This window comes from Vicugna pacos, chromosome 32, assembly GCF_048564905.1.
Source record: "Vicugna pacos chromosome 32, VicPac4, whole genome shotgun sequence".
Lineage (NCBI taxonomy): Eukaryota > Metazoa > Chordata > Mammalia > Artiodactyla > Camelidae > Vicugna > Vicugna pacos.
This window is the reverse complement of record NC_133018.1, coordinates 22,094,672-22,121,419: the sequence shown is the minus strand read 5'-3', so window position 1 is coordinate 22,121,419 and position 26,748 is coordinate 22,094,672. Positions and strand designations below refer to the sequence as shown.

General features: G+C 44.4%; 1 long non-coding RNA gene across 1 annotated transcript in view; it reads right to left on the bottom strand.

Annotated features, from left to right (window-relative positions):
- Positions 1–2,882: 2,882 nt before the first annotated feature.
- The window catches only part of LOC140690985 (uncharacterized), a 97,354-nt gene continuing 73,488 nt past the window's right edge, over positions 2,883–26,748 (bottom strand). The window contains exon 6 of the long non-coding RNA XR_012066409.1: positions 2,883–3,126. This is a non-coding gene — a long non-coding RNA (uncharacterized lncRNA). The remainder of the gene's footprint in view (positions 3,127–26,748) is intronic.

Sequence of the window (26,748 nt, the reverse complement as noted above, 5' to 3'; positions counted from 1 at the left end):
ATCACCACCATCACCACCATCACCACCATCATCACCACCATCACCATCATCACCACCATCATCATCATCATCTCAATAATCCTTTGAGAAGTAATGTGACCCTCCAGTGCCATGTACCTGGGACATCAGGCTCAGAGTGCACACAGAATGAATACTGATGGAGGAAAGGGCAGCTAAGATCAGTAGAGAGAAAAAGAATTAAAGCTTTTTATTAGTCTGTTTACTAGACACAGTAGATAAATGATCTTAAGAGCAAAGAGTAGGTGATGGAAAATTCCAACTGGAGATGCAAACACACATTCTGATTAGACTGAATGAGCAGATAAGCAGTTGGTTTTCAATGATTTTAAAAAAACCAACATCTGTGTGCTCAAGCCTGTATTTATCATATGTGCCCTAAAAGAAAATTTGATGGGAAAAACCCCGACTGATATAATCCCAAATTAACTGAGTTAAAAAAAAACCAATGAGTTATATTTTAACATCTTTCTGTTAAGCTAATAGGGCAATTACATTTAATACTTTTAATTTTCAAAAATTAATTTAAAGCAAATTATCTCCACCTAAGTAGACATAATAATAGAGTCAAGCTAATAGAGTTTATTTTGAGAATGCAATAGGTATTTATACGACTGCTTATGGTTTATGTTAAGTGCTGTGAAGTAGGCTGTTATTACTATTATTAATAAATTATTTTAATTTGGTTGTAAGTTCAGAATCCATTTGCTCTTAACCCTTGAAGGGCTTTTAAATGGTCGGGTTATTTTCAGGAGCTCCGAGAAACAAATCGTTTAGATACGCGGTGGCATTCATATCTGTAGACATCTGTATTTCCAGTCCCTGAATAAGCTGTCCATCACAATGCTGATAACAAAAGGCAAGACATAGCACCCTCTAGTCTGTTGGCCCAGAAGGCCCCACTGACATCTATTTCCTGATAGTTTTTCATTAAGGGCATCCTTGCCAAGAGGAGAAAAAAAAAACATACAATTTACATAGACTATATATGTATATATATAATATGTTTTTAAACTTAAAAAATTAAATATATAAAATATTTCCATATATATATATATATATATATATATATATATATACAGAGAGGGAGAAACTTAAATACACATAGAACCAAATACACTAGTAAGCAAGGCTTTACTTTTGGAAGATGAATAGAGAGATATAATTGATTTGTTTTTTACTAAAAAAAAATAGGGTAAATGAGTTTTTCTAAATGTACATGTGGTGTTTTGGGGGGTGGTGATTCCATGACCTTCCATTTCATTTTTTAAGTAAATGGATTTATTGAGATGGACTGCATACACCATGCAACTCACCCAATTAAAGGACACAATTCAGTGTTTCCTAGTATATTTTTGAAGTTGTGCAACCAAGACCACAATCTACTTTTAGAATATATTCAGCCCCCCAACGAAGATCTCATACCCATTGTCAGTCCCTCCTGAGTGCCCCCTGAGTCCCTCCTGAGTCCCCCCTGAGTCCCCCCTGAGTGCCCCCTGAGTCCCCCCTGAGTGCCCCCTGAGTCCCTCCTGAGTCCCCCCTGAGTCCCTCCTGAGTCCCCCCTGAGTCCCCCCTGAGTGCCCCCTGAGTCCCCCCTGAGTGCCCCCTGAGTCCCTCCTGAGTTCCCCGAGTCCCTCCTGAGTCCCCCTGAGTCCCCCCTGAGTGCCCCCTGAGTCCCTCCTGAGTTCCCCGAGTCCCTCCTGAGTGCCCCCTGAGTCCCCCCTGAGTGCCCCCTGAGTCCCCCCTGAGTGCCCCCTGAGTCCCTCCTGAGTCCCCCCTGAGTCCCCCCTGAGTCCCCCCTGAGTGCCCCCTGAGTCCCCCCTGAGTCCCTCCTGAGTCCCCCCTGAGTCCCTCCTGAGTCCCCCCTGAGTGCCCCCTGAGTCCCCCCTGAGTCCCCCCTGAGTTCCCCCTGAGTCCCCCCTGAGTCCCCCTGAGTCTCTCTGGTTCCCTGCAACATAAATCGACTTTCTACCGCTAGCGATCTGCCCAACCTCGACATTTTGTGTAAACAGGATAATACAGGATGCGGTCTTGCGTGACTGGCTTCTTTCACGTACCGGGATGTTTAAGGTCCTTCTGTGCTGTTGCAGGGGTCAGTACCGCACTTCTTTTTAGCACCAGATAACATTCCCCTGGAGGGACATCTGACATTTTGTTTATCCATCCATCGCCGATGGACATTGGGGCTGTTTCCACTTTTTGGCGAGTCTGAACAGGGCGTGGTGTGGGTGTGGCTGTCCATTCTCATCTGTCTTGTTCAGTCTTTAGACTACTTTTCTCCTCTGATGACTGAAATAATTACATTTACCAACCACGGGTAGGATTTCTTACCCGTAAGTTTTAGTCTTTTAAAACTTCTAATTGACTGCCCACATTAAATTTCTACCGATTACAGTCAAGTGAATGAAAAGCGAATGAATTCTCAAAATCTCATCAGTAGGGTGCATTCCATTTTTTATTCCGTGGCACTTTTTCAATGTTGAAAGTAGGAGATACGGTCAGACATAATTGAAATCTTTGCCTGTCTGTGTCTCTAAATAATGAAAACCTTCTCAAGTGTCTTCACCTGGTAATATTTAATTAAAAATATTGTGATGATTCACTCGTTTGGTTTCATGCCTTCTAATTCTCCTCAGAGACTACAACAAAAGGATGAATTTTCTATGAACATACAGCCTCAAACTCAATAAAGTAGAACTGAGCCACATTACAAAAGACTCTTTTTCATTGAAATAAGAGAAGAGACCTTTCCAATGGTGCCGCCCCTGTGAGCAAACCCAGGGTGTCCTTGACACAGGTCTCAGTGCCCCATCCCCGCCCTGCACCCCCACCTGCTGAGATGCCGCAGGAAGGTGGGCCCGGAGGGGTGGCTGGAATGAGGATGGATTTGCTTTCCCGGGGTCAGCAGGGTGCGGACTGACCCAACGCGCCATCTTGAGATGCAAATTTGGACAGAAAATCGGGCGGACCCCGAAGTCACTTTACCTTCTCAGAGCTGTGATCCAGGAGGGAAAATCCAGGACGCTCTGTATGACAGGTGTTCTCTCCTAAGCACCCAGGACAAAGGGGCTTTGTGCAACTTTATGGAAGGAGATATGGCCAAGCAACCTGGTGAGAAAATACAGTTTAAGAAAATCAACATAACGACCATTAGGGGTTGGAGAAAAACAGTACCCCGCCCCTCGCATCGCCTTTTCTTCATCAGTCCTTAATGAATACTTGCACCTGTTTCCCCGTCAGCAACAGGTGTTTGGAGAGGTCAGTTGGTGGTAAATGTGGTCTGTGCTGAGATCACAATGACTGAATACTATGGGGTCTGGTCATGTGTCCTGCAGGTTTGTGGGGAATCGAGTGAAAACAGAGGAGGTGCTCCGTGTGCCCTCAGGATGTGGCCGTTGGCCTTTGGGCGACACAGTGGCTTACTTAGAGGGGACCTGTCAGGAAGTCCGCTTGAACCCAGCCCTATTCCCTGGAGACTCAGGCCAGCGAGTCCCTATGCAGACTTTCTAAGTCCGCTGCTTCGGAGATGCTTCTGCGCTGTGTCCCTTTCCCAGCTCTTAACTCCTGAATTCTTTTCCGTGGCTCTGAGCACAGTCAACCTCTGCCCCTCACTTGTTATCTTCTAGAGTGCAAGCGGGTTTTTTTTTTTTTTTGCTTCATCCCAATTAATTTAGCTGGCGGCTTTTATATTTTAATTAAAGTGGCAGTTTTCATAAATATTCATCAAACACAAATAAGTTTCCAGGGTCAGCAGGCCATGTGCCAGGAAAGAAAGAGATATTTTCCTTTCCCTGGAGCGGGCTTACACTTATGAATACATAAGCAGCTCTCCAAACTTAGAAGTCTAGCGCTCGTGGGTTTGTTTTATAAGAACTTGTTGAGGGCCAGTAGGTGTGAGGTGTGTGGATGGACCCGGATTGAACAAGACATCTACGTCTGCTTACATAACTGTCTGCACATCTGCCCTCCTACCTGTGGTCCAGCTGCGCCTACCGTTACATCCATAACTCCCTCTCAGCATGTGTGTATCCGAGACACGTAAATACACAAATACACACGTATACACGTTCATGGACATATGTGTATATGCATAGATGTGGAACATGTATGTGTGTATATAAAGTCGTGGACTGAAAAAAAAATGCACAACCTAAAGGCTGAGAATTACATTTGATTCAGTGGCCTTGCAGAGAACTTGGGCCTGAGAGGCAGCCTCTCAGATGGCTCTGAGGGACGGCTCTGAGGAGGTAAGGGAGGAGCCAGGAGATGTAGGAGATTTTGAAAAACATAAACAAAAACAAAACAAAACCCCCAAGTAGTCAGATTATCTAAAGATTACTGTTTATTAAGGAAGAAAGACATCTCAAGTTAACGTCAATGAATTTAGGGCTTCCTATGTATGAGAAAATGCAAGACTCTGGACTTGTTAAAATCATTCCTTTGATCTGCACCTTAACTATATAGGGCCAGTATTCTGTTTCCTCCATCCTGAATCCCCTCGGGGTGCTTAGTCGGAGAAGGGGGAGAGGGCTGCAGTGGCCACAGCATCCTTTGTTTCCTGATACGGCTGAGACATTCTTCATCCATGGAATGCACAGTTAGAGAAGAGGAAACAGCTCTATAAACACATAAGACGAAGTGTTAACCGTGGCAGAATGACAGCCATTCTTCTGCATGTTCATCCATTCTGTTAGTCAGGATAAGCGAGGTTTTGCTGTACAACAAATCGCCCCGCACACACATTTTAATGACTTACAGCAAGCACAGCATTATAACTCACATGGGACACAGAGAGGAACTTTAGTAAACAGATTTTGCAGGTTCCCTCCCATCTACACACTGAGTTCATACTATAATTATCTATTAAGATATCTCCCTGTTTAGAGTAGGTCCCTGTCTGCACTCTTTTAGGCAGTTAGGGGGAAGGTCAAAGGTCTTCCCGAGTCTTTTGGGTTTTGATAGTTTTCAGCTCAAAATAATCCACAAGCCAAAGAGACATTTTGGGGGTGGCAAATTTTGCTCCCCTGCAGAAGGAAAGAAAGAGGGACAGACATTGGGAGAACCTCCTCTCCAGCCCACTCCCCACCGGCCCTGCCCCAGAATCTCTGAAGCATCAGAGAGAAGAGAAATGTTAGTAAAATCATACAGTCTACACGAACCGACCATTCCCACCCCTAGCATGGAGCAAAGGAGGGTATCAAGGGGTCATTCTTGTTTAAGTCCTGGCCTTTCTAAAGTGGCTGCTTGAAAGCAATTCTCATCTTCTTTCTGGGTCCTCAAAGGGACCGCCCTGTGACCGGGTTGAGAAACCCAAGCAGAATACGTTTGCAGCAGCTCATTAGAAGGGACCGTGAGTTTTGTGCAAGTCAGCTGACCCACTGCCACTAGTCAGAGGAGGCTGAGACTTCTTTCGATCTGGGTGGAAACTGAAAGCATGAAGACACCCCAGCATTAGTTCAGAGAGAACCCTGGGTTTAATTGATGTCACCAGTTTGAAACACGCAGCGACGTGTAATAAGGAAAGAGGATTTTTGCTCAGTGTGGGTAAGATTTTTTTCTCCCAATGGATACTAACAACATGGCTCACTGATGAATTCCAGCCATTTAATTTGTTCCTTTGAGTAACACGCATACACATAACGCTGGCTTCCCTATTCCGAAGCACTGTGTGATCCCTTTAGACGTGCCGGGAAGGAAAGGGCCTTAGTCTGTCGAAGTTAGTGAAGCTTAGCGACTAAGCGACTGACTGAGGGCAACGGAGCAAAGGACTCCGCGTGACTGAACCATTCTGCAACCGAGCAGGACCTTCTGGGGCCTTCCGGGGACCTGGGGTGGGGTCTGTTCCTCGGCAAGGCCCCACGGAGTCCTGCTCAGTGTCAACATTTGGTGATCAGAAGTCTTAGAAACAGAACAGAGGATTCTGTGAGTAGACAGAACATAGGAAGAGCATTTTCCTTAAAACACTGATCCGTATGTACATTCCTTGTCGTACTCTTTTCCGTTATAGGCTACTCCGAGGTATCGACTCTAGCTACCTGTGCTCTACAGTAGGGCCTTGCTGTTTATCTGTTTTGTACAGAGCAGTGTGTTATCTGCTAACCCCAGCATGTACCTATGTATAGCTGAACCGCTATGCTGTGCACCACAAATGAGCGCACCATGGTGAACCGACTCTACTTCAATCAATCAGTCAGTCAATGAACCACCCAATATACATCAATCTCCCTCTCTCTCTCCATACACACACACACACACACATATACACACAGTGCTAAAAAACACCCACAGCAGCTCCCTGGTTCCAGGCTGCGAAGGAGGCTGAGCCTCCCACCCGTTCCCTTCTCCTCCGAGATGAAGGAAAGCCCCAGTTGCTCGTCCTCGGGGCCTTTTAATTAATTGACCACCTTGACCTTTTATTTGTCAACCCCACATAATTAGCTTCATTTGGCTTCCTAGCTGCCCGACGGAACGTGCGAGAGAATTAACTCATTAAACTCATAAATCCATTATTATGGTTTGTTTACTTCCCTCGAGGCTTTGAGGAGCACTTGCTGGTTTTCAAATAATTAGTTACATGGCAAATTATAGAAAAGACCCCGGTTGCGGGGGTGGGGAACGTAGACGGTGCATCACACCGGGGTCACTTCCGCAGAGAGTCCCAGATGTTGGGGGTTTGCTGGTTCTGCACCTGTAAGGGTTCTCTCAGGTCACAGGGGTCAGGGACAAAGGTCGCACGTGGATCTCAGGTGTAAAATGACGTGTCACAGAAGTTAGACCAGGTGTCGCTCTCCAAGCTCCTCGATGCCTTTGTCTCCACGGTCCACCAGATGTTTGATTCTGAAAAAGTTAATGAACGTGTCCCAGCCTCTGAATCGTCCTCTTTGAAAGGCAGACGAAACGGAGCATCCAGGGGTGGGCGGGTGGTTGAGTCCCATGGCCGGTGTCTGGTCCATCTTTGATACTCAATCTGGGGTCACCTGCAGGATTCTCAGGTGCAGAAAAGGTGTCAGAAAATTAACACGTCACTGAAGCAGCAGCAGCTTTTCAGGGATGGAGAGATGCTACTGGATAGAAGGTTAATACTGTTTTCATTACAGGAGGGTATGTATCTATTCCTGAAAAGGTGTCACTAAATTACTATGAAAATAGGGGGCAGTTTAGAGTCCAAGGAATATATTCGATTCTTGTTTCTCTCCGTTCACAGCCAAAGGCTTGCACACTCGAATCCTCGTCATGCTGGCGTGCGAAGACGCAAGTAATCGTGTCTAGAAAACTTTGATTATTGTAGAGACACTGAACCACTGAATTTGGCTGGTAAGTTCTCACCTGCAATAAATTTTGAGAGGACCATTTGTATAAAACTGAGAATTTGGAGCCTCATTACAGGCATTAGAAAAAATACGTTTGTTTGTTTTTTCAGAAAAAAGAACAAAGAAGTGTGCAGTGATAAATGTCGGGATTTGGTCCCTGAATGTCTGGCTCTTTTACAGCTCAATTCGGGATACAGGCTGGTGATGCTAATTTCTAACATAAAATTCCATCTGAGCTTAGACGGGCGATAGTGTTTGCTTCACTTAAGATGCTCCTTTATTACTAGACTATAATTATAACAAACGGGGTACTTAGGCTGCCTTTATGGAGACAGCAATCATAACAATAATAAAAAAACGCAGTCATACCGCCTTCACTTAACCCCTGCCTTGGACTATGTTTTACAGGAAGGTGTTGGGAGCCCTGGGGCTGAAGGCGATCAACGAAGTCCCTACGAGATGACCCAGGAGACATAAAGAAAGGCGGCCATGAGAGGAAGGATTTCGTTCCACATGGAGGTTCTTTTTTATTTTGTTGACAGTCACATTTTACCTCCTGCTAACAAATAATCAGCTCTCCCATTTCTCCCAGAGCTCGAGGTGCTAGTAACACAGCAGTGGGTGGGGGTGGTGGGTGCTTATTTCAGATACTCAAGGAAAGAAGGACCATAAAAGCACACCAGTAAAATTAGTAAGAATAAAAGCGTAAAAATTAATTTAAAAATAAAAAATCAAGAAATAAACCACATTAAGTCAATGATACTTCAGTTTTATTTTTGTTGGTTTTATGGGTTTTTTGTTTGTTTCTTTTCAAGGTCATGGATGCTATTTCAAGATCCCACTTGGATGGTGGGTTTGGATCTTAGTTTACAAATTCAGGTTTGGGAGAATTTCCCCCCAAATCATCATTTTTGTTCTACATTTCACCTTCATTCCTCTCCTGAGCCCCGAGTCATCCAGGACGGCAGGAAATCCACCCCAGCCCGCCCAGGGTCACCTTCATTCCTTCTCTGAGTCTGTGTCTAAGGACATCTGGCCCTCAAGTCGTCTGAGCAAGCAGACGCTCTTTCTGCCAGAGCTAGGATGTAAGTCCTGGCCCGACTCCACAACTCACTCCACTGTCTGTCCCCCATCTCTGCACACACGGGGAGTCTGATTTGATCCAAGCAGAAGCAGCAGCCAGTGCAAACTGGTTCTGTTGCCTTTCCCCAACATCCAAGCACTGAAAGTCTCCTGTCCTCCTGAGCTTCTGTGTGGAAAGTGTGAGTTTCAGTAGAGATATGGAGAGAAAAACCCAAAGGAGATCTCCAGAAATTATATATATATGATATAATATACATGATATATATGATATATGATATAACATATATGATAGAATATATATTATATGTGATATCTGATATTATATGATATATGATATAATATATGATATGATATATGATATAATATATGATATATATGTTATAATACATAATATGATATATATTATATATGATATTATATATATCATATATATATATCTCAAAAAGATCACTGAAAGATAACACTAATGTTTTTATCTTGGTGGAGGGATTCTGTACAATAATGACTTTTCTCTGTAATTGTGGGCTGTCTTCCCAATTTTCTCTAATGAACGTTTGTATGAAAATAGGCATTTATGTGATGGGAAACGCATCGCCATTGTCACACTTAACAAATGTCCTACTATTTGGCAGCTGTTACACATCTTACCCCAGGCTGCACAAGAGCAGAGCAGTTGACGCCTGCAGAATTCTCTAGAGGTGAAATAGCAAACTGGTCTTGGCTGCCATGCACCCTCCCCTGTAGGTGGTGTTTGTTTTCACGTGATGAGAGGGATTCAGAGAGCAGAGCCGGGTCAGAGAGTCATGATCGACTAGTGATGTCTGCTATGAATATAAGCCGAGTAAACGTGGTTTGCCTCTATGTATGTTACTGCCCCCAATTTACAACATCGTGGTAAGATAATAGTGATTAAGTGTCTGTACTGATGTTGTCAAAGTAAACCTAAATTATTTTTGTTTCACAGAAAAACTCCAGATTAACAGAATCCACGCAAAGCCAGTAATGAGACTTTCCTACCATAAATTCTCCCCACCCCGAGTCTAACACGGGTACCACAGACACCAGAGCTGGTGCCACCCAGAGACTGCCGGGTGCGTTAGAAGTGAATAACGCATCTCTTTTTATCTCTGTATAAATAACACTAAAGGCAATATTAAAAATACAACCGCATATGTATTTATATATGCAAATCATGTTTCCAAAAAAAATAAATTGGGAAATTAAACTCATCGGCTCAACCTTAAGCTAAAAATTGCATGATTAATCCTTACTTTGTTTTCCTTTAAACAAAGTACAGACTCAAAAATTTGACTCTGGTACGGTCCTAAGTGAATTGCTTAAGGAAAGCAATACTTTTAATTTTGTCACTTTCACATGGCAGAGAAGCAATTTGGTTACCTAATTACATGTGATTTTACAAAGACTAATTTATTTCCTCCTATTTAAATGATACTATATTATCCTTCAAAATTGCCTTTTTTACAGCATTATTGATTTGTAATTCACATATAATAAACTCTATATTTATCGACAGCATGCAGTTTGAAAAACTTTGACATGTTTGTATCCATTAAACACTACCACAGTCAAGATATTGAGCGTCGCCCTTAGTTCCAAAAGTTACTTTATATCCCTTTGTAACTCTTCCCTCCTACTCCAGGCAACCACTGATTGGCTGTCTGTCACTACAGATTAGTTTATATTTGCATAATTTTACATAACTGAATTCCACTATGTAGTCATTTCAAAAAAACGCTTTCTTTCATTCAGAGTATTTGGCTATCCATTCGTGCTACTGGATGTGGCAATTGCTCATTCCTTTTTTACTGCTGAGTAGTACTCCATCATGTGGATATACCTCAATGTAGCTGTTTGTTGATGGACATTTAAGATGGCGCAAGTTTTCAGCTGTTGCAAATAAATTTATGCTGTAATCATCCACATAAAATGAAAGCACGTGTATGGACACGTGCTTTCATTTCTCTTGGGTAAATACTTTGGGGCAAGGAGAGCTAAGTCATAGGGAGATGTTTATTTAACTTTTTAAAGAAACTGCCAAACTGTTTCCAAAGTATTCCAAAGAAAGCACATTTTTACATCCCCACTAGGAGTGTTTCAGTTGCTCTGCAGCCTCTCAGTATTTTGCACAGTCAACCTTTCTAACTTCAGCTGTTCTAACAGGAGCGTAGTGTATCTCACTGTGGTGTTAATTTGCATTTCCCTTGTGGGTAATAATGTTTAGTGTCTTTACAGCTTTATTTCGCATCCTTTTCATTTTTTATTAGCCTATCTGACTTTATATTACTGGGGGGTGTAGTTTTTATATATTCTGGATCCAAGTCCTTCATCAGAGATGAACAATTCACAGACATTTACCCCAGCTGAACTCTTATCTGTTTCTTCTCTCTCGCTCTCTCTTTTGAAGGTACTGGGGATTGAACCCAGGACCTCGTGCTCACTAAGCACACACTCTACCATGGAGCTACCTCCTCCCCTGCTTCATTCTCCTAACAGTGTTTTTTGAGTAGCAGATCTTAATTTTTATTAAGTCAAGTGCAGTATTCTTTTTTTTAATCTACAGTGAATCATTCTTTCAATAGTGTAGTAAAGAAAACTATGCTTTCCTTCAGGTCACAAAGTTTTCTCCTAAATTTTCCTCTAGGAGCGATACAGGTCTGTGATGGAGGCTGTGTTCACACCTGCGTGTGCTGCGCAGTGTAGACGGGGCCGGTGTGTCTGGCAGATGGATGCTGAATTCCTGTCTCTCTTGTCTCAGGGATTTTGTCTCTCTGGGCTCCTAACTCTGGCTCCTCAACTGGGAGCTACCTGGGTTCTGCCTCAGTTTCCTTTTCCAACTTTCGGCCTGGAAAGCCTCTCCAGGAAACAAGTTAAAATGATTAGTAATTCCAGGGCTCTCCTCACTTATTCCTCCTCTCTCGGTGGCCACTGCCCTGATGTCTGATGCCCAATGTCTAAAATTCTCGTTTCAGACTCACAGACATAGAGGGTAAATTTATGGTTACCAGGATGGGTAGGGAGTGGGAAGGGATAAATGGGGAATTCAAAATTTGGACCTCTTGGGGAGTGACGGCGCTGTTCGCTGTCCTGATTGTGGTGGTGGGTTCATGGCTGTGTACCTCTATCAAAATTCATCAAATCGTACATCTGACACATGCGTATTTTACTGTACAGGAATCATACCGTAATAACGGTGTTAAAAAATAAAAGTCTTGTTTCATATATATACTTTTTCCATTTATTTAAGTTCTCTAAACCAGGAAGGTTTTGGTCCTATTGTTTCATTGGGGCCAGAAGTAGGAGTTCTTTTTACTCTATTAATAAAAATAAAATCAAAATGAATCTCAAAAAAATTATATCTATTTTTTTGCCATTGCTTTTAAAAATTATTTTACTTTATTTGTTTATTATTTGTTTACTTGTCTCTTCCTTTTTTTGAGGAGGAGGTAATTAGGTTTTGTTTCTTTAAATGGAGGTACTGGGGACTGAACCCAGAGCCTTGTGCATGATAGGCATGCATTCTACCACTGAACTGTACCCTGCCCCTTTAAATCTTTTTTAAAAATATATATCCGGGGATGAAGGACACAAAATCAAAGCAGGTTCTAGAAATCACCGGGGCGCGTGCCGAGGACCCCACATTCATTACTCACAGTACGTGCCCATCATATGTAGCCGTGGTTAACTTTCCAGGCAACCGATCCAACCCCGAGTATCATCGGTACATGAAAGCGACCTCACTGATACTAGGGAAGGCTCCTGGGGCCCAACCGGAGACTGAGCTTTCCCCAGACTGGTTTCACACCCGCTGCATTCGTTCTTTTGGTAAAGCGATCCTCTGGGTGCAGGAGTATAACTGTGCACAATCTCCGTAGCACGTGCACGTGCTGTATGCAACGCAGGTGATCTGTGTGCATCGACGTGAAACATTTGCATAGCCCTGTGGCAACACTGATGTTTCCCAAGCACTCCCCATCCTGTCTTATGATTTTATAGAGACAGCGATATTGACAAGGATTTTACAACATGCGGGGCACCACGCAACCAATTTGTAGTGCCTCTAGCTTCCTTATAAAATAAGCCAGGCGTGCTGTTCCCATTGATCCATTTTTTCCCTCTCAAAGCTTTGTTCAATGCTTGTGATATTTTTGAAATTCTAAAATGGGAGTATCAGTTACAGAGAGAAACGAGGACATTTTACAGTATCGATCTGTCCCTATTTGTGGCATTTTAGCTTTTAAATTTTTTTTTTTTTAGTAATGTTGATTTGAACAGGTTGTCATATTACCTGGTAGATGCTAATTCAAGGAGAGGTGTCTTTTTTTCTTTTTTTTTTTCTTGCTTTCTTTCAAGGTTTACAAAAGAAAGACCAGGAAACATTACCGGAGAGAAGTCACAAAGTCATTTATTGGTTTATTATTTTTCTCTGAAGAGTAGTTCGGGGTTTTGTGTGTGTCTGTCTTCTCTATCAGAATAATGTCACACACTGACTTCTTAAAACTTCCACAGAAATCAGCTGGGCATTGCTAACTGCCAACACTATTTGCAATAACTTTACTCCCAAGAATTTGACCAATTAAAGGTTGGGGACGATCATTGCTACCCCTCAATTTTTTTTTTTTTTTGCTCAAAGAGAAGCATAAATTCCTTTTTAAAATATTTTTCTTCCACAAATCCCATCTGAGGTATATGACATGGATTTGCAAAGAGAAAGGAAGCATCAGAAAGGCAGAGAACCAGCGAAGGAGAGTAACCTGAGTTACCTAAAGGTGGTGTGGGACAGGCATTGCTTTATACTGGGTCTTCCTCTCTTTCTCTATATTAGGTGCTTTAATCTTAATTAACATCCCTGGGTGATACCACTCAGATTGCCAGAATTTCATAAATCATCATAAAATCAGCCATCACTTAGTAAATGTCTACCGTGCTCCGTGGAGCGGGCTGCACACTTCAACAGATGCTACATTATGCTTGACAGCAACAGATGGGGTAGGTCCTAGGATCACCGCCACTTCCACAGCATCAACACTCTCCTCCGGACCCCGCAGCCCTGGCTCATGCCCAAGCACACGGCGTGCCTCTGCCGGAGAGGCGGTCGCGTTTTTCATACATTCCAGCACTCGTGCAAATTTGCTTAAATAATGTTCTCTTGCAATGAAGACGGAGCCCCAGGATCAAGTCTGCCAAGCCCAGAATAACTGAAATGATTATTACAATGAAAACCAAAAAATGGGGGGGGGTTATTTCTTGCATTCTTTCTTTGTAGTAATTAGGAGTGGGGTGTGGGGACAAGGGTGGTCACAATGACCAATGGGTATTTTTTGTCTTTTTTTTTTTATTGAAGTAGAGTGGATTTACAATGTTGGGTTAGTTTCAGGTGTACAGCACAGTGATTCAGTTATACACACACATATCACATATATATATATTCTTTTCCATATTCTTTCTCTATGTAGGTTATTACAAGCTATTGAACATAGTTCCCTGTGCTCTGCAGTAGGACCTTGTTTATCTGTTTCATATACAGTACTTTGTATCTGCTAATCCCAAACTCCCAACTGATCCCACCCCTTCTTCCCTCATTGGTAGTTTGTTTTCTATGTCTGTGAGTCTCTGTTTTGTAAATAAGTTCTTTTGTATTTTTTTTAGATTCCACATATAAAATGATATCATATGACATTTGTCTTCCTCTGACTTACTTCACTTAGTATGATCATCTCTAGGTCCATCTATGTTGCTGCAAATGGCATTATTTCATTTATTTTTTAATGGCTGAGTGACCAATGGAAATTTAACTTCCCAGACGTATGAAAATTTGATATTCGATAGCCTGGAGAATGGCAGCAATGTAACAAAGTTAGGGTGTAAACCCTAACCCTAACTCCAGTCGGCTATCTAACCCTGCACATATATACTAACTACAGTGTGAAAACCTCCTTGAAGAGATCAATGCTTTACATCTGGATGATGAACAAACGGTGGCTAAGACCATGAAGGTGAGTGAGCCAGAGGCCAAACTTCCAGAACCGGGGAGGGATGAACCAGGTGCCTGCAGCAAAGAAGGGGAGGGGTGACATACAAGCAGTTTCAAAGCTGGAGCATCTTAGGAGAGATGGACGCCTCATTCTGGAAAAAGCACTGAGGAGAAGCAGAATGCCACCTTGCTTGTCACCGGCAAACTGATAAGCAGACGGATGCAGGACGCAAGCCAGCCATGACCTAAAGGCTTCAGAGAAACCTGTGTCCTGGGGGGGGGGGGAAGGAGCCCCCTGAGGAACGTCAGTGTCAACAGGAGAAGGGATTATCTCAGACAGGAAAGCACTGAGGGCTTTCCTGGGTCAGCACAGACCACAAAGTGCGCTCAACAAAGTGAGGAAAATCAATGGTATGAGAAGAATCTGAGGGAGTAATCCTTTTTATCTATAAAACAGGTAACCAGGGTTAAATCCTATCAGAAGGTCAGATCCTTTCAGTGTATTACAAGTTATTCCCTGTGAGCGAAGGTGACTTCTCTCAGGGATGTAAAGCCCCAGTAAAATCTATTGATGTAAAATTGATGAAAAGCAGACAGAGCTTACAATCACGTCAGCAGACTGCCAAAATGCGTTGGTTTAAATTCCCCCCAAACAAAGGAAACTGAAAATAAAACAAAAAAGTCACACACCCTCAATGGTCTAGAAGTAATGCCAATTTCTTCACTCCGCGCCAGTACCCGCCAGAAGCTTAGAAAGAAGCATCAGGCAACTCCTCCGTCACTAATAACTTCCCACGTTTTGCAAGCGTTCCTAACCAACGCGACAAGTGAACAAAGCGAAAACAAGGAACGGCAGGGTGCAGAAGGATAAATGCTGGGAAACACAAGAAAAACTGCCACGATCAGCAGATGTGAAACTAATTACATGGAACATCTAGTAAAAGCCACTGAGCACCACGCAACCCTCTCCCTGCCTCCCTCCCGCCCCCGGAGAGTCCCACGGGGATGGGGTGGGAGACTCGCCCCACACGTGCACAGAGCAGAAGGTCTGTGGGCTGCAAAGGGTCGACGGCGGAGGCCCCGAAAAGCGCCTCAGTTGTGCACAGGGGACAGTGTGACATATCGGGCCCTACTGCTGCCCCCTGGAGGCCCCACCAGGTCTGCGCTGAGACCCCGCCTCCCGGGGACCGCCCCGCCCCCAGAACCGCCCCGCCCCCCAGAACCGCCCCGCCTCCCGGGGACCGCCCCGCCCCCCAGAACCGCCCCGCCTCCCGGGGACCGCCCCGCCCCACACGAAGACAGGCTGCCCTGAAGCCCGGGGCTTCTTCGTTGGTGACTGGCTTGAGGGTTCCCAGTGGACATTTACAAATGTTCCAGACTTCCTGGAATTCTAGACGCCTCCACTCACCCATCCTTTCCTCTTTTGTTCACAGTTGGACTTGCTGATTTGAAGGCTTTTCCCACCTTCCCCGGCTTCCTGCCAACTTGCCCTCAAAGTATTTCCCCTAATCAATCTCTTATCACATTCCGTCTTGGTCTCTGCTCTCTGAAGACCCAGGCTAACACACCAACGCTGGATCTTACAATACAGCTGCAGACATCTAAGGACCCTTGATAACCACTTCTCTAAATCTTTATCATTCTTGGTGGCTGTTTTAATTTGAGCCACAGGCTTGTCTGCGGCGTGAGAGCTTAAAGACCCCAATGACAACTCAGTGAGAGGATCTGTAAAGAGGGTAACTCCAACCTTAACTTAGGAGCTCCCAGTCTAATGGGAACCATTAATTTCATAAAAAGGACTTAATCTATTTCATTCTACTTTACGTGACTTACTCTAATAAATCCCATGCCACCAGCAGTCCTGACACATTGAAGAGATTTCACAGATAACTGGTCACTATTAACTTGTTCATGCATTTATTCTAAATTTGGAAGCAGGCCTAGTGGCTGCTTTTGCTGTGCTTTCTTGCAAATAATCCATCATTTCTAATTATCATTGATTTCAGATGTGACAAGATGTTTAATTCTATCAAAAGGCAAGGTTTGCCAAACACATAAAAATGAATCTGCCTCTAATTACTGGTTTTGATCATCCTAACCTCATTTACTGTTCCCCAGAGGCAGACCATTGCCAGAAACACTTTTACTATGATAAACGAAGTAAAGATATTACAGAGAAATGAGCAGAGTTCAGAGGAATCGATAACTGCCTATCTGAGTCACAGAAAGCTGCAAGTGGAATCCACATTTCTTAATTCGGCAGAAAATACATGAGTCTGATTTCGGGTGGCATGAGTCTTACGTGGTAACAACGTTTTGGCAAACATTTTAACTTTATTTCCTATCCGGGAAAGTGATTTGGAAACTCTGGCTATTTGGTTATTATTGTCGAAGCTTGTTGGTGCATCTTTGGGGTTAGTGGGCGGTGAGAGCTTTCTCGAGCCATCTGCAAAAGGGAGGTAGGTGCTCACATCACAGGTGGATAGGTACCTGCCGACTTGGTACTAGTTACCCCACCAGGGGGCGCTGCACCGCTTTGACGTTTCATATAACTATCTTTAAAGCATTCGGCCGTCATAGCTCAGAGAAACACATTAACTTCTCAGAGAACGTTCGCAGCATATCCTTTGGAAAACACTTGAGACGAAAGCCAATATTCTTCTTTAGAAAACAAAATGCGGACTGCTTGGATATTTCCTTTGAAGAAATACCATCTTTTGGTGATTAAGAGACAGCAAATGTTTTCTCTCGGCCACACTGGAATCAAACGAGGTCCAACTTTTTAAAATGCTCTTTTATATTCGGAAACAATTGGCTACTCTACCATAATAATGCAGACCTAGGAAATAACGTCCCTTTTGAGAAACATAAAAGCCACACCAGCGCTTCATAGCTGTTTTTTTCGAGCATCTCTCCTTGACCCATGCCAAGTGCTGACTCAGATTGGCAGACGGCTGTGCTCAGTCATTGATGTTGAAATGACTATTGTCACCACGACAGAGACAGGCCTTGTAAAGATGGAAACAAAAGATAACAAAAAGGAAGCAACATAGCAAAGCAGAGATGTTCTCAGGAAACTGACAGCCTCCCTCTCCCAGCCAGACTTCCGCGAAGGGCCACCTGCACCCAAGTCCTTTCTCCGACCTGCCTTCCAGGGAACTTCGGCCCTGCAGGAGGGAAGGCCTTGTCTCTTCACATCAGCACATGTGCCGACTGGAAGTCCTGTGCCATATTCAATGTAAGCCACCCATAATTCCCAGGTTCTATTTCTTTTTTCTTTTTTTTAATTGAAGTGTAGTTGATTTACAATGTTGTGTGTTTCAGGTGTACAGCAGAGGGATTCAATCATACATATATAATAAGTATTCTTTTTCCATTATAGGTTATTACGAGGTATTGAATGTAGTTCCCTGCTATATGCCAGGTCTTCGTTGCTTATCTGTTTTATGTATAGTAGTGTGTATCTGTTAATCCCAGACTCCTAACTTATTCCTTCCCTCCTCTTTTTCTTTAAAGTGGCAAGAAATAAGAGAATGTTGTGAAGCAATCTGAGTCAAGAATCTCTGCATTTTTACGACTTAAAAAATGTATCAAGTTCATCTCTGTATACATAATTTGGTAAAATGATTTTTTTAGTAGTTTATCTTTATATAGTTTTTCCAATACTTTCAACTTGGTTTTCAAAGAAATGACCTCTCTGGTTCTTTTCACACTCATTCTCCACATTTGCACACTAGCTAACGATTTTATGCAATTAATTAGGCAAGGAGGCATCCCCAAAAGTGTCTACGACATGAAGGGGGGGTTACTTTGGGGTTAAGGTTGGGGCTGAATTAGGGCAGAGGGATAGTAAGGGTTGGGAGAGCAGTGAGGAGACGTCATAATTGCCCAAGTTCCAGGTAGAGGTCACGCATCACAGAAGGAAGGACGGGGCGAGTCACGTTAGATTCTGGAGCTAGATCAATGAAGGAGAAATAGTATATTCCTCGGGGGCAGGTGAAGGGAGAGGAGACCCCTGGGGAATGATGATGAGCTCAAAACAAACTGGTGGCTAAGCCTGCAATAAAAACGAACGTGGGCACAGGTATTTTTTAAGTGAGCAGTAAGGAATTTTCTTTCTTATCTGTGGAGGAAAACGGAGGCAGGCAGAGTTAAAGTGGTTCCAACGTGGAGAAGCAGAGTGTGAACATTTCCCAGGCCTTTGCCCTTTATTACATAATCAAAGCCCACGGAATAAAGTCACACTCATTTCCCCGGCTCACATTCTCAGCTCAATGTGCCAAAGAAACACTGGTAGATTTAAGCCTGGAAAACTCCCCCTGTGTCTCAAGGGTCTCATTCGTAGTGAAAATTTATGCTGATACTGTAATTTCCAAAAAGAGTGAAAAGCAGAGGCTTAACTCCAGTATTGGGCCTTTTTTTTATTAGGTCAAATTTTATTTTTCATAATTGAAACCAATGCCTTTCATTCTTACTAGTAATTGCTGTAATCTGACGGACTTCTGCTTGAATTTATGAAACATGATGACAAACTGCAAATCCACACTACTGGCAAATTAGCGGTTTGCCTCCTCTGAACCAACTTTGCGAGGTTGGAGATTTGTTTACATAATGACGGGGGAGGCAGATGTTAAATGGCAAATGAGCCAAGAGAGGCCAGACTCCTTTAAAGGCGCTTCATACACTGATGGATGCTAAGAGTCTTGTTATGCAAATAGTGCAGATCCCCAAAGGGGACTCTGCGCTTTGAGTTGAGGGTAGAAAAAGGTCACGCCCTGTGTAGTCTCCGGCTTTGTTTCCCTCGTGACTTCCTGGTACGCGGTGTCTTTTCTGACAGCCTCTCAATTTCTCACACTTGAACGAATGAACTATGGGTACTACGGGTGCATGAAACTCTCATGATGCAACATTCATCTTCGCCGAAGTCCCTTTGGGACAGGATGCTCCTTGAGGGCAGGAGCCAAGCAGGTGAACACTCTTCCGGTGCATTCCATGGACAAGATCTTTCCTTTTGTAGCTAATTCCTGGGATGGGATTTCTGCCAAGGTTTCAGTTTCTGGGGCGGCTATGCACCTGCCTCGCCTGGCGTACCCTCTTTACTCCCGTTCTGTGCATCCCTTGTGTCCATCCCGCATAACTAAGACTCCCACCCGATGCATTTAAACTTAAACTCTTAATGGAATAAATGTAACAACGACTGAACGTGAACGTTCTGTCTGTCGGAAGACCGGACACGGATGGTGAACGTTTCAGTGAAGAAGAGAAAGAGGGAGTGATTTTACAACCTAGAAAGGAAATTCCTGGGGTGACTATGTATTTTCAAGCTTTGTGAAAACAGGGATCCGATTTCATTACACACACACACACACACACACACACATTAACACAGACAGCAGTACGGAAGCAGAGAACTGGACCTGACCCGGGGTTCAACAAACACACCACATGGTGGCCAAGATGGCGGGCTGTCCCCCCGATACCACTGCTGCTCCGTTTATAGAATGATGTCACTGGAAGCAGCCACCAGGGAGTGACTGAACTGCCATGTGTCTTGCTCTCGGCCATGTAGTGTGAACGTGAGGGAGGTGTGTCGAGGGCCTTAAATATGGGTGTGCTGGCTCTGATGATCGATCCGTCTATCTGTCCACACACATGCACATAAATACGTATTTGTATTTATTTACACAGCAAATACGTACTGCGTACCTGCTGGGGGCAGTGGAGAAGACAGATGAGCTTTGGGGAAAGTCAGATCTGACCTTCCATGGATGCAACGCTTTAATATTTTAAGTCACTTTTACAGTGAACTATTCCTAGTCCCTGTCTGTACCTGTACCTCTTCCCTCGCCGTGTCCCTGCCCTCCCGCAAGGCTCCCGAGGCTGGGATCGCTAATCCCACTTGGGAAGTCGCAGCCCCCGCTACTTGCCCGCTGTCACACAGCCAGCAGCGTCGGGGCGGGACCACCCACCCGCAGGGATCCCGGTCCGCCCTCCTTCTCCTGCTGCATCTCAGAACTGGTTCAGCCCGGCCAGACATCATACAGCCAGACAGGACGGCGTGAGCCGAAAGCCACGCTGAAAATGTGCAACCAGAGCAACTCACTAATAAAATAGAAGCATTAAATATGAATTTTATTTATCTTCTTTGTCCCCTACCTTAAACAAAAATCATTATTTTCCTTTCTCATACAGTCCTGGCAGACCTGAAATTCACTGTATTTGCCCAGTATTTCATCTCGTTTCTCTCCTTTGCCAGCATCCTCTTCCCAAACACCTTCCCCTGTAACCGCGAGCCTCACCCGCCTGATATTCCGGGAAGTATGTTTACAACATCTGCATAATCAGCCCCTTTTTACTGTATATTTTTCTTAGTTCTTTGGGCTGTCAATCTACCGTGAGCGAGCTGCGAAGAGAAGATATTTTAACAACACCCTCTCCTAACTGTCATCTGTCACCTTTAATCTCAAAGAAAAAGAAATCAAACATGAAGCTTATGCATAATCCGAGCTGCAGCATAAAATCATGTTTGAGGCATCTAATAAATGCCAGCTTTGGAAACTAGAATTTATAAGGAGGTCCTATTAAGAGCCTGGTATTCCTATGAAGGATTTTATGTTTTCAAAGGTCTCCAGTGAATATCTTCTAGGATGTAAATAAAGTCGCATACTTTGGGGGAACGAAGTCATCAGACACATTTATTACCAGAACTCTCAAATAAAAGCTATGAAAATGTTTCTTATTTTCAAAGGCAACGACTTCTGGGTGGGCAGGGGTCATTTGGTAACTTTGAGATTTCTGAAGGTTGCACAATTAAATTGAGGAAAATAAATCATTAGAATTTCATTGGGCAAAAATATCTGGAGAGCCCTCCGTTTAGCAATGCGAGTTGCTGCCCTCTGGGGTTTTATCACTGCAGTCTACCTGCGGATTCCCTGGGTCTATTACCCGACACATCAGAGGAGGGAGCCAAGCTTTGTCCTCAGGACCCCGAGTCCTTTATTTCTGAGAGAAATGAGGGAACAGAGAAAAGCTCCCCAGCGCTTGACACTGAAACACATCGCAGCCCTCACACCCGAGTCAGTCCCTGACCAGTGAGAGAACCGGCTCACCTGGAGAGGTGAGTGCGTGCAAATGGCTGCAGGCAAGGCTGAGCACACGCAAGAGCATTTCTGGAAAAGACAGACAGCCAAGAACGCGCTGCAGACCCAAGTATGTGAGACGCCACCGTGGTCAGAATGCCCCTGCAGCGTTTCTCAGCATCGTGGCCGCCTGGCCAAGCCCAAGCGGCTCGCGTGATGGAGACTTCCCAAAGGTTAATCAGCAAGGACCCGTCTAGAAGAGACGGCTGGAGAAGCTCCCCAAATGAATGGACATGAATTCCTGGGCACCCAAAACGGATGTCTCTGCGGTGCAGTGGTGGCTCCACAAATGACACTGCCAATGATGGGGAGGGTCTTTTTAAAGCTTCTTCGAAGGCAGAATAGACCCGAGTCTATGCCCTCATGCCCGTGTGCTTTAGGAAAACGAAGGCCCTTTGGATTTTACGAGCGGTTCCTTCCTACTGTACCCTGATGGCAGTGACTTCTTCAGTGAATCCTGGCACAAACAGTGGATGAGTCTTGGCTATGATGCAGCCGCGTGCTTGGCACAAGGTGACCAGGACAACAAGCCCCCTTCCCTCTTAAAATAAGAGGTCATCTATTTTCCCAGGGAAGTGCTGCACAGGAGCAAATTCAGTGGTGCAGGGCCCGCCCCAGGAGCACGCCGAGCTGAGAACGCTGCTGGTGCGTGGTAGAAAGCATGCACTGGAAAAAGATTAAAAGAAAAAGAAAAAGATTTTTTAAAAAGCTTGTCGTATAAAAAAGGAAGTCATATAAAAAGAGAACCAGTAGGTTTAAAAGTAGCTCCCTAGGAGAGGGAGGGTGTAGCTCAGTAGCAGAGCATGCGTTTAGCAGGCATGAGGTCCTGGGTTCCAGCCCCAGTCCCTCCATTAATACAAACAAACCTAATTACCTCCTACCTCAAAAAAAGTAGCTCCCTAGACCAATGCTTGTGCATGCAAAAAATAAAATAAAAATTTTAAAAAATATATAAAATAATCAATGCTTCCCGTGACACTCTGCACACGCACGCATGCGCTGGCGCGCGCACACACACACGGCATTTCTCCATTGAGCTCTGTTTCGGATACCAAGAATGCTCCTTTGGGGAGAATAGTATACAAAACAGCTGAAATCAAGCTGTGATTCAGGTTAGATACCTGAATGGATTACCCATCTCAGCAATTACAAAGTCCCCAACTTTTCCGGTGTCACAACCATTTTCGCTTGTTCAGCTGCCACAGCATTTTACAGATGGCTGTTGTTTGCTGTTATGCTGGTTTTGTTATGTGGTTATGCTGTTTTTTTGTTTTGTTTTGTTTTTCTGCTCTGTTTTTAACCCAGAAGTGACTTTCTTCCCCATCCAGCCTGGCCCATGGCTGTGGTCTGCAAAGATATCCAGCTGGACTCACGTTGGGAGCCTGGCTGGAAAGTCAGAAACCAGGTGCAGCCTGGGAGCTAATGGAGTCACTAAAAAGGAAGGGGTGTTGAGTTTCCACGCGTTGGGTTGAGGAGATAAAGCTCTGATCTCAGCCCAGCCACAAACCAGTTTCGGAGAGGCTAAAACCAGCATTTCTGGCTGTGGAATCATTGGATCCTTTCTATCTCAGAGCCCATCAGCCGTCGCTTTGGTCCTGCTGCCTCCCCACCTCCCTTTCTTGGCTCTAGAGGAAGAAGCGTTTGGGAAGGTCCTGAAGGTTGAACATCTGACGGCATTTCGGAGCACACTTACACACAGAAAACACGGTCCAGAAGCTGCAGGGGTTATTTCTAGGAACAGATTCCCAGTGGAGGAGAAGGTGGGGCTTTATGAAAAAGTCCAGAACAGAGAGACCCAGGCAGAACGTGAAGTCACTAGGTGTGATTGTAAAAATGGAGCTATTCGTTTACTGTATGAGAACTTTAGAAAAAAAATTGGCAGCCAGCCTAGGGCGACTTAAATACCCAAACTGAGATTCAGACAAGAATCGTGGAATTACAAGGGCTCAGCTACCACAGTGCAGAGAGAGACCCAGCACGGCAATTTAAAAACTACTGTCGAATTTTCTCGGTCATTTCTTACTGAGCCCTGACATCCAATAAAGCACGTGGGGCTGGAGTTGGTCTCTGTGACACTCTTAAAATATGCACCATTTGAATAGAGCACATTTCATCCAAAGGGCCAGATGGCTGGTCTCACTAACCCGTCCCAGCGGGGGGGCACCTGACATCACATCACCGCCACGGGGACGCCGATGGGCGGGGCATTCTGAGGACTGCTCATCTCAGACCTGGCGCGTGCAGTCCCGATGCGTGGCAACCCGCCTTCTTTCTGTGCCATTTCATCAGCTCCTCTTGGTCATCTGATAGTTCTTTTAACTCTAAATGCACCATCGCTGTAAAACTAAGATAGCGCTTTGACTCTCCAGCAAGTACAAAAACGTAATTCTTAGGAAAAAAAAATAACGTTAAAAAAATAACGTTAACTTTCTCTCATGCCATGAGAGAAAGGATAAAGTTGATGGAGTGAACCCATGTGTGACTTTTGGAAAATCAAATACTGAATATAAAATTAAAGAGGTCGAGTCTGTCATCACCAAGATGAATTACCTAATCAAAAAGTAAAATTTCCCTCCTGTGGTTCATCGTCTTCGTTTCTCACGCCTGCTCTTTTTGTAAAAGATGTCAACGACCGAAGGGTGTATTTTGAAAATGCAACAAATATTTTTCCAATGTTCTCAAAATTGTGTCTGCAGAAATAAAACGATCTCTCAGGAGCAATTCATTTAGCCTGCAGCTTTCAAATTATACCAGAAATCTACCGTCTTGCAGGGAATGTATCATTTTACGTGAACTGAGTGACAGCTAATAGGAATATAGTCGTAACTGGTAATAGAAATGGTGAGACATAGAAAGGAAGCCAAGGAAATGGCAGTTTACGGTCATCATTTGAAATGCCAAGATAGAAAGAAAAGTTTTTTGTTTGCCAAACCACGTAGCCAATGATCTCTTTTACTTTCCTGTCGAGTTGATTCTGTATAAGAAATGCAGATTCTTCCCGTTTTCCCTGCATGGTTCGTCAATCATCGCAGGATGTTAGCGGGCTGAGATCCAGTAATCGATTATCAATAGATCCGAGAACCCCAGTCAATCAGTGCAGATTCAGAAAGGGACACAGGACGGGGTCTGACCTTTGCTGCTGTCCCGGGGCACCACGGGAAGCAGTTACCGGGCTGCCTTCACGCGCAGGCGTTTATTTGCAGATTGAAGGGTTGGGCAACCACTTCTGCAGCAAGTCTAAACGGACAGAAGACCTAAGAGGTCCCTCTTTGCTTGCTTGGTCTTTTTAAAATATGTTTTCATCATTTTTTCACAAAAATCTTGACTTTCATTCAAACTGTGTGCAACTTTGGGGGGAAAAAAGGTGACTTTGTCATCATAAACAGACATGGTTGACTTTTTATGTCTTTGTGTTCCTGAGTAGAAGGGACTGGAACGCAGGTTCTGGGTGTTACCTGAGGTCAAAAATCCCTGCTCCAAGCATCCTTCAGCTGCATGACTTGCAGTTTTGCTCTGTTGTCTTTGAAAGACAACTCGGCCTCTTGTTAGGAGCAGGGCAGGGCCAGTTTGGGTGATTCTGCAGTTACAGTGGGGTCATGAAATGGGAGGAGCCTGGGGCTCCGGGTGCCTGTCAAGCCATCCGTGTAGACCGTCAGACCGCCTTGGCTGAAATGTACCTGTTTTAACAGCTAATGTTATGAGATGGAAGGCAGCTAAGAAGAAGAGACGGGTGGTCCTGATGTGAGAAATATGCTTTCAAGTGTGAATTAAAGCTCTTACCTAGGAAGAAAGAAAAAGGAAGGAAGGAAGGGAGGGAAGAAGGAGGAGAAGGAGAGAAAGAAGGAAGGGAGGAAAAAAACCAAAGCACCAGACAAATTTACAAAGATAACTCTACCAACCCCCAGAGTTCTGACCATCAAAGTTTGTCTCAACCATGACATCCATTTACGAAGAAGTCAACAGTGTGTCATACGAACTGGTAAAGACAGAGGTGACAGAACTGTAAGATAAAGCCCGCAGAGCCGCCCGCCTGCCCGAATTCCTATAAAAGCCTTGTACTCCCTCCGTCAGGGGCACGTACCAAGCTCATTTTATCGTTGGCCCTATTGCGTAATCCGATGTTTGCACATTTGATACACTTCTTATCAGAGAAAACGTTTTCTTTGCTTTTATGGGTAATTTATTTTACTCTCTGCTAAGCCGTGAAGAGCTAAGCGCAGAATGTGTCAACGCCAGAACGTGTCCCCGCTGCGGTCTGCGGCTCTTCATAACCGGCCTTCCCTCCTAATTGAAAAAGTGTCATTTCTGTGGTTCTCCCAAATGTTCTCCAAATACCAATCGCTTACTGCCTCTCGCGCACTGGGAATTATCACCCGGAGTTGGGGGAACTATATACACATTGCCCATCCAGTTGGCAATAACATTTTCTAAAATGTGATCAAATCCAGTCTAGGAAACCACTAGACGTGACTGGCTTTAACCTTCCTCAGCCTGTGTGTCTGGTGGTGGGAGGAGAAAAGGGGTGTTTGGGGCTCACGGTCACTAATATCCAGGTTTAACAGGTTCCGGGTGTTGACAGGGTGGGTATCCATCCTGACTTCATCACTTGGGCGCTCTGAGACCTCGGGGAGTTCACCTCCTCTCGCCAAGCCTGAATCGTCTCATCTACAAAGTGCTAACAATGCTACCTTCCTCCACAGGGCTGCCGGTGCTCTCAGGGAGATGAGACACACAAAGCACGAGGGACAGTCATTGTGTCATAACGTCCCACGTGGTCAATGGTGGAAGTTTTCTCATTCTTCTGGCAATGAATGGCTTTCAGAGATCTCTGTGCATTTCAACAGCTCCATTTGTGTGACTCTGCGTGGGAGAACATTCTTTCGAGCATGTTCACTTTCCTGTCGTAGACTTCCTTTCTTTATCCCTTTTTCTACAAATGCTATTTTGAATGTCTGCTGTATACCAACGACCAGGAGTAAAGCAATTGTGCCGAAGGGTTAACCTTGTCCCCCCGGGGGAGTTTGCTTTTCCACATGAACACTGGCGTGGTACCCAAAGCGGCATGAACCACCCCAAGCACTGAGGGGTTTATGGAAGAAACTCTCGCATCCTACTTGAACAGTCACCCTTTGCAAGTGAGGTACCGAGGCTGGAAGAGGAAAAACAGATGCTTCACTGCAAACCCCACTTTACTGATTTCTCAACT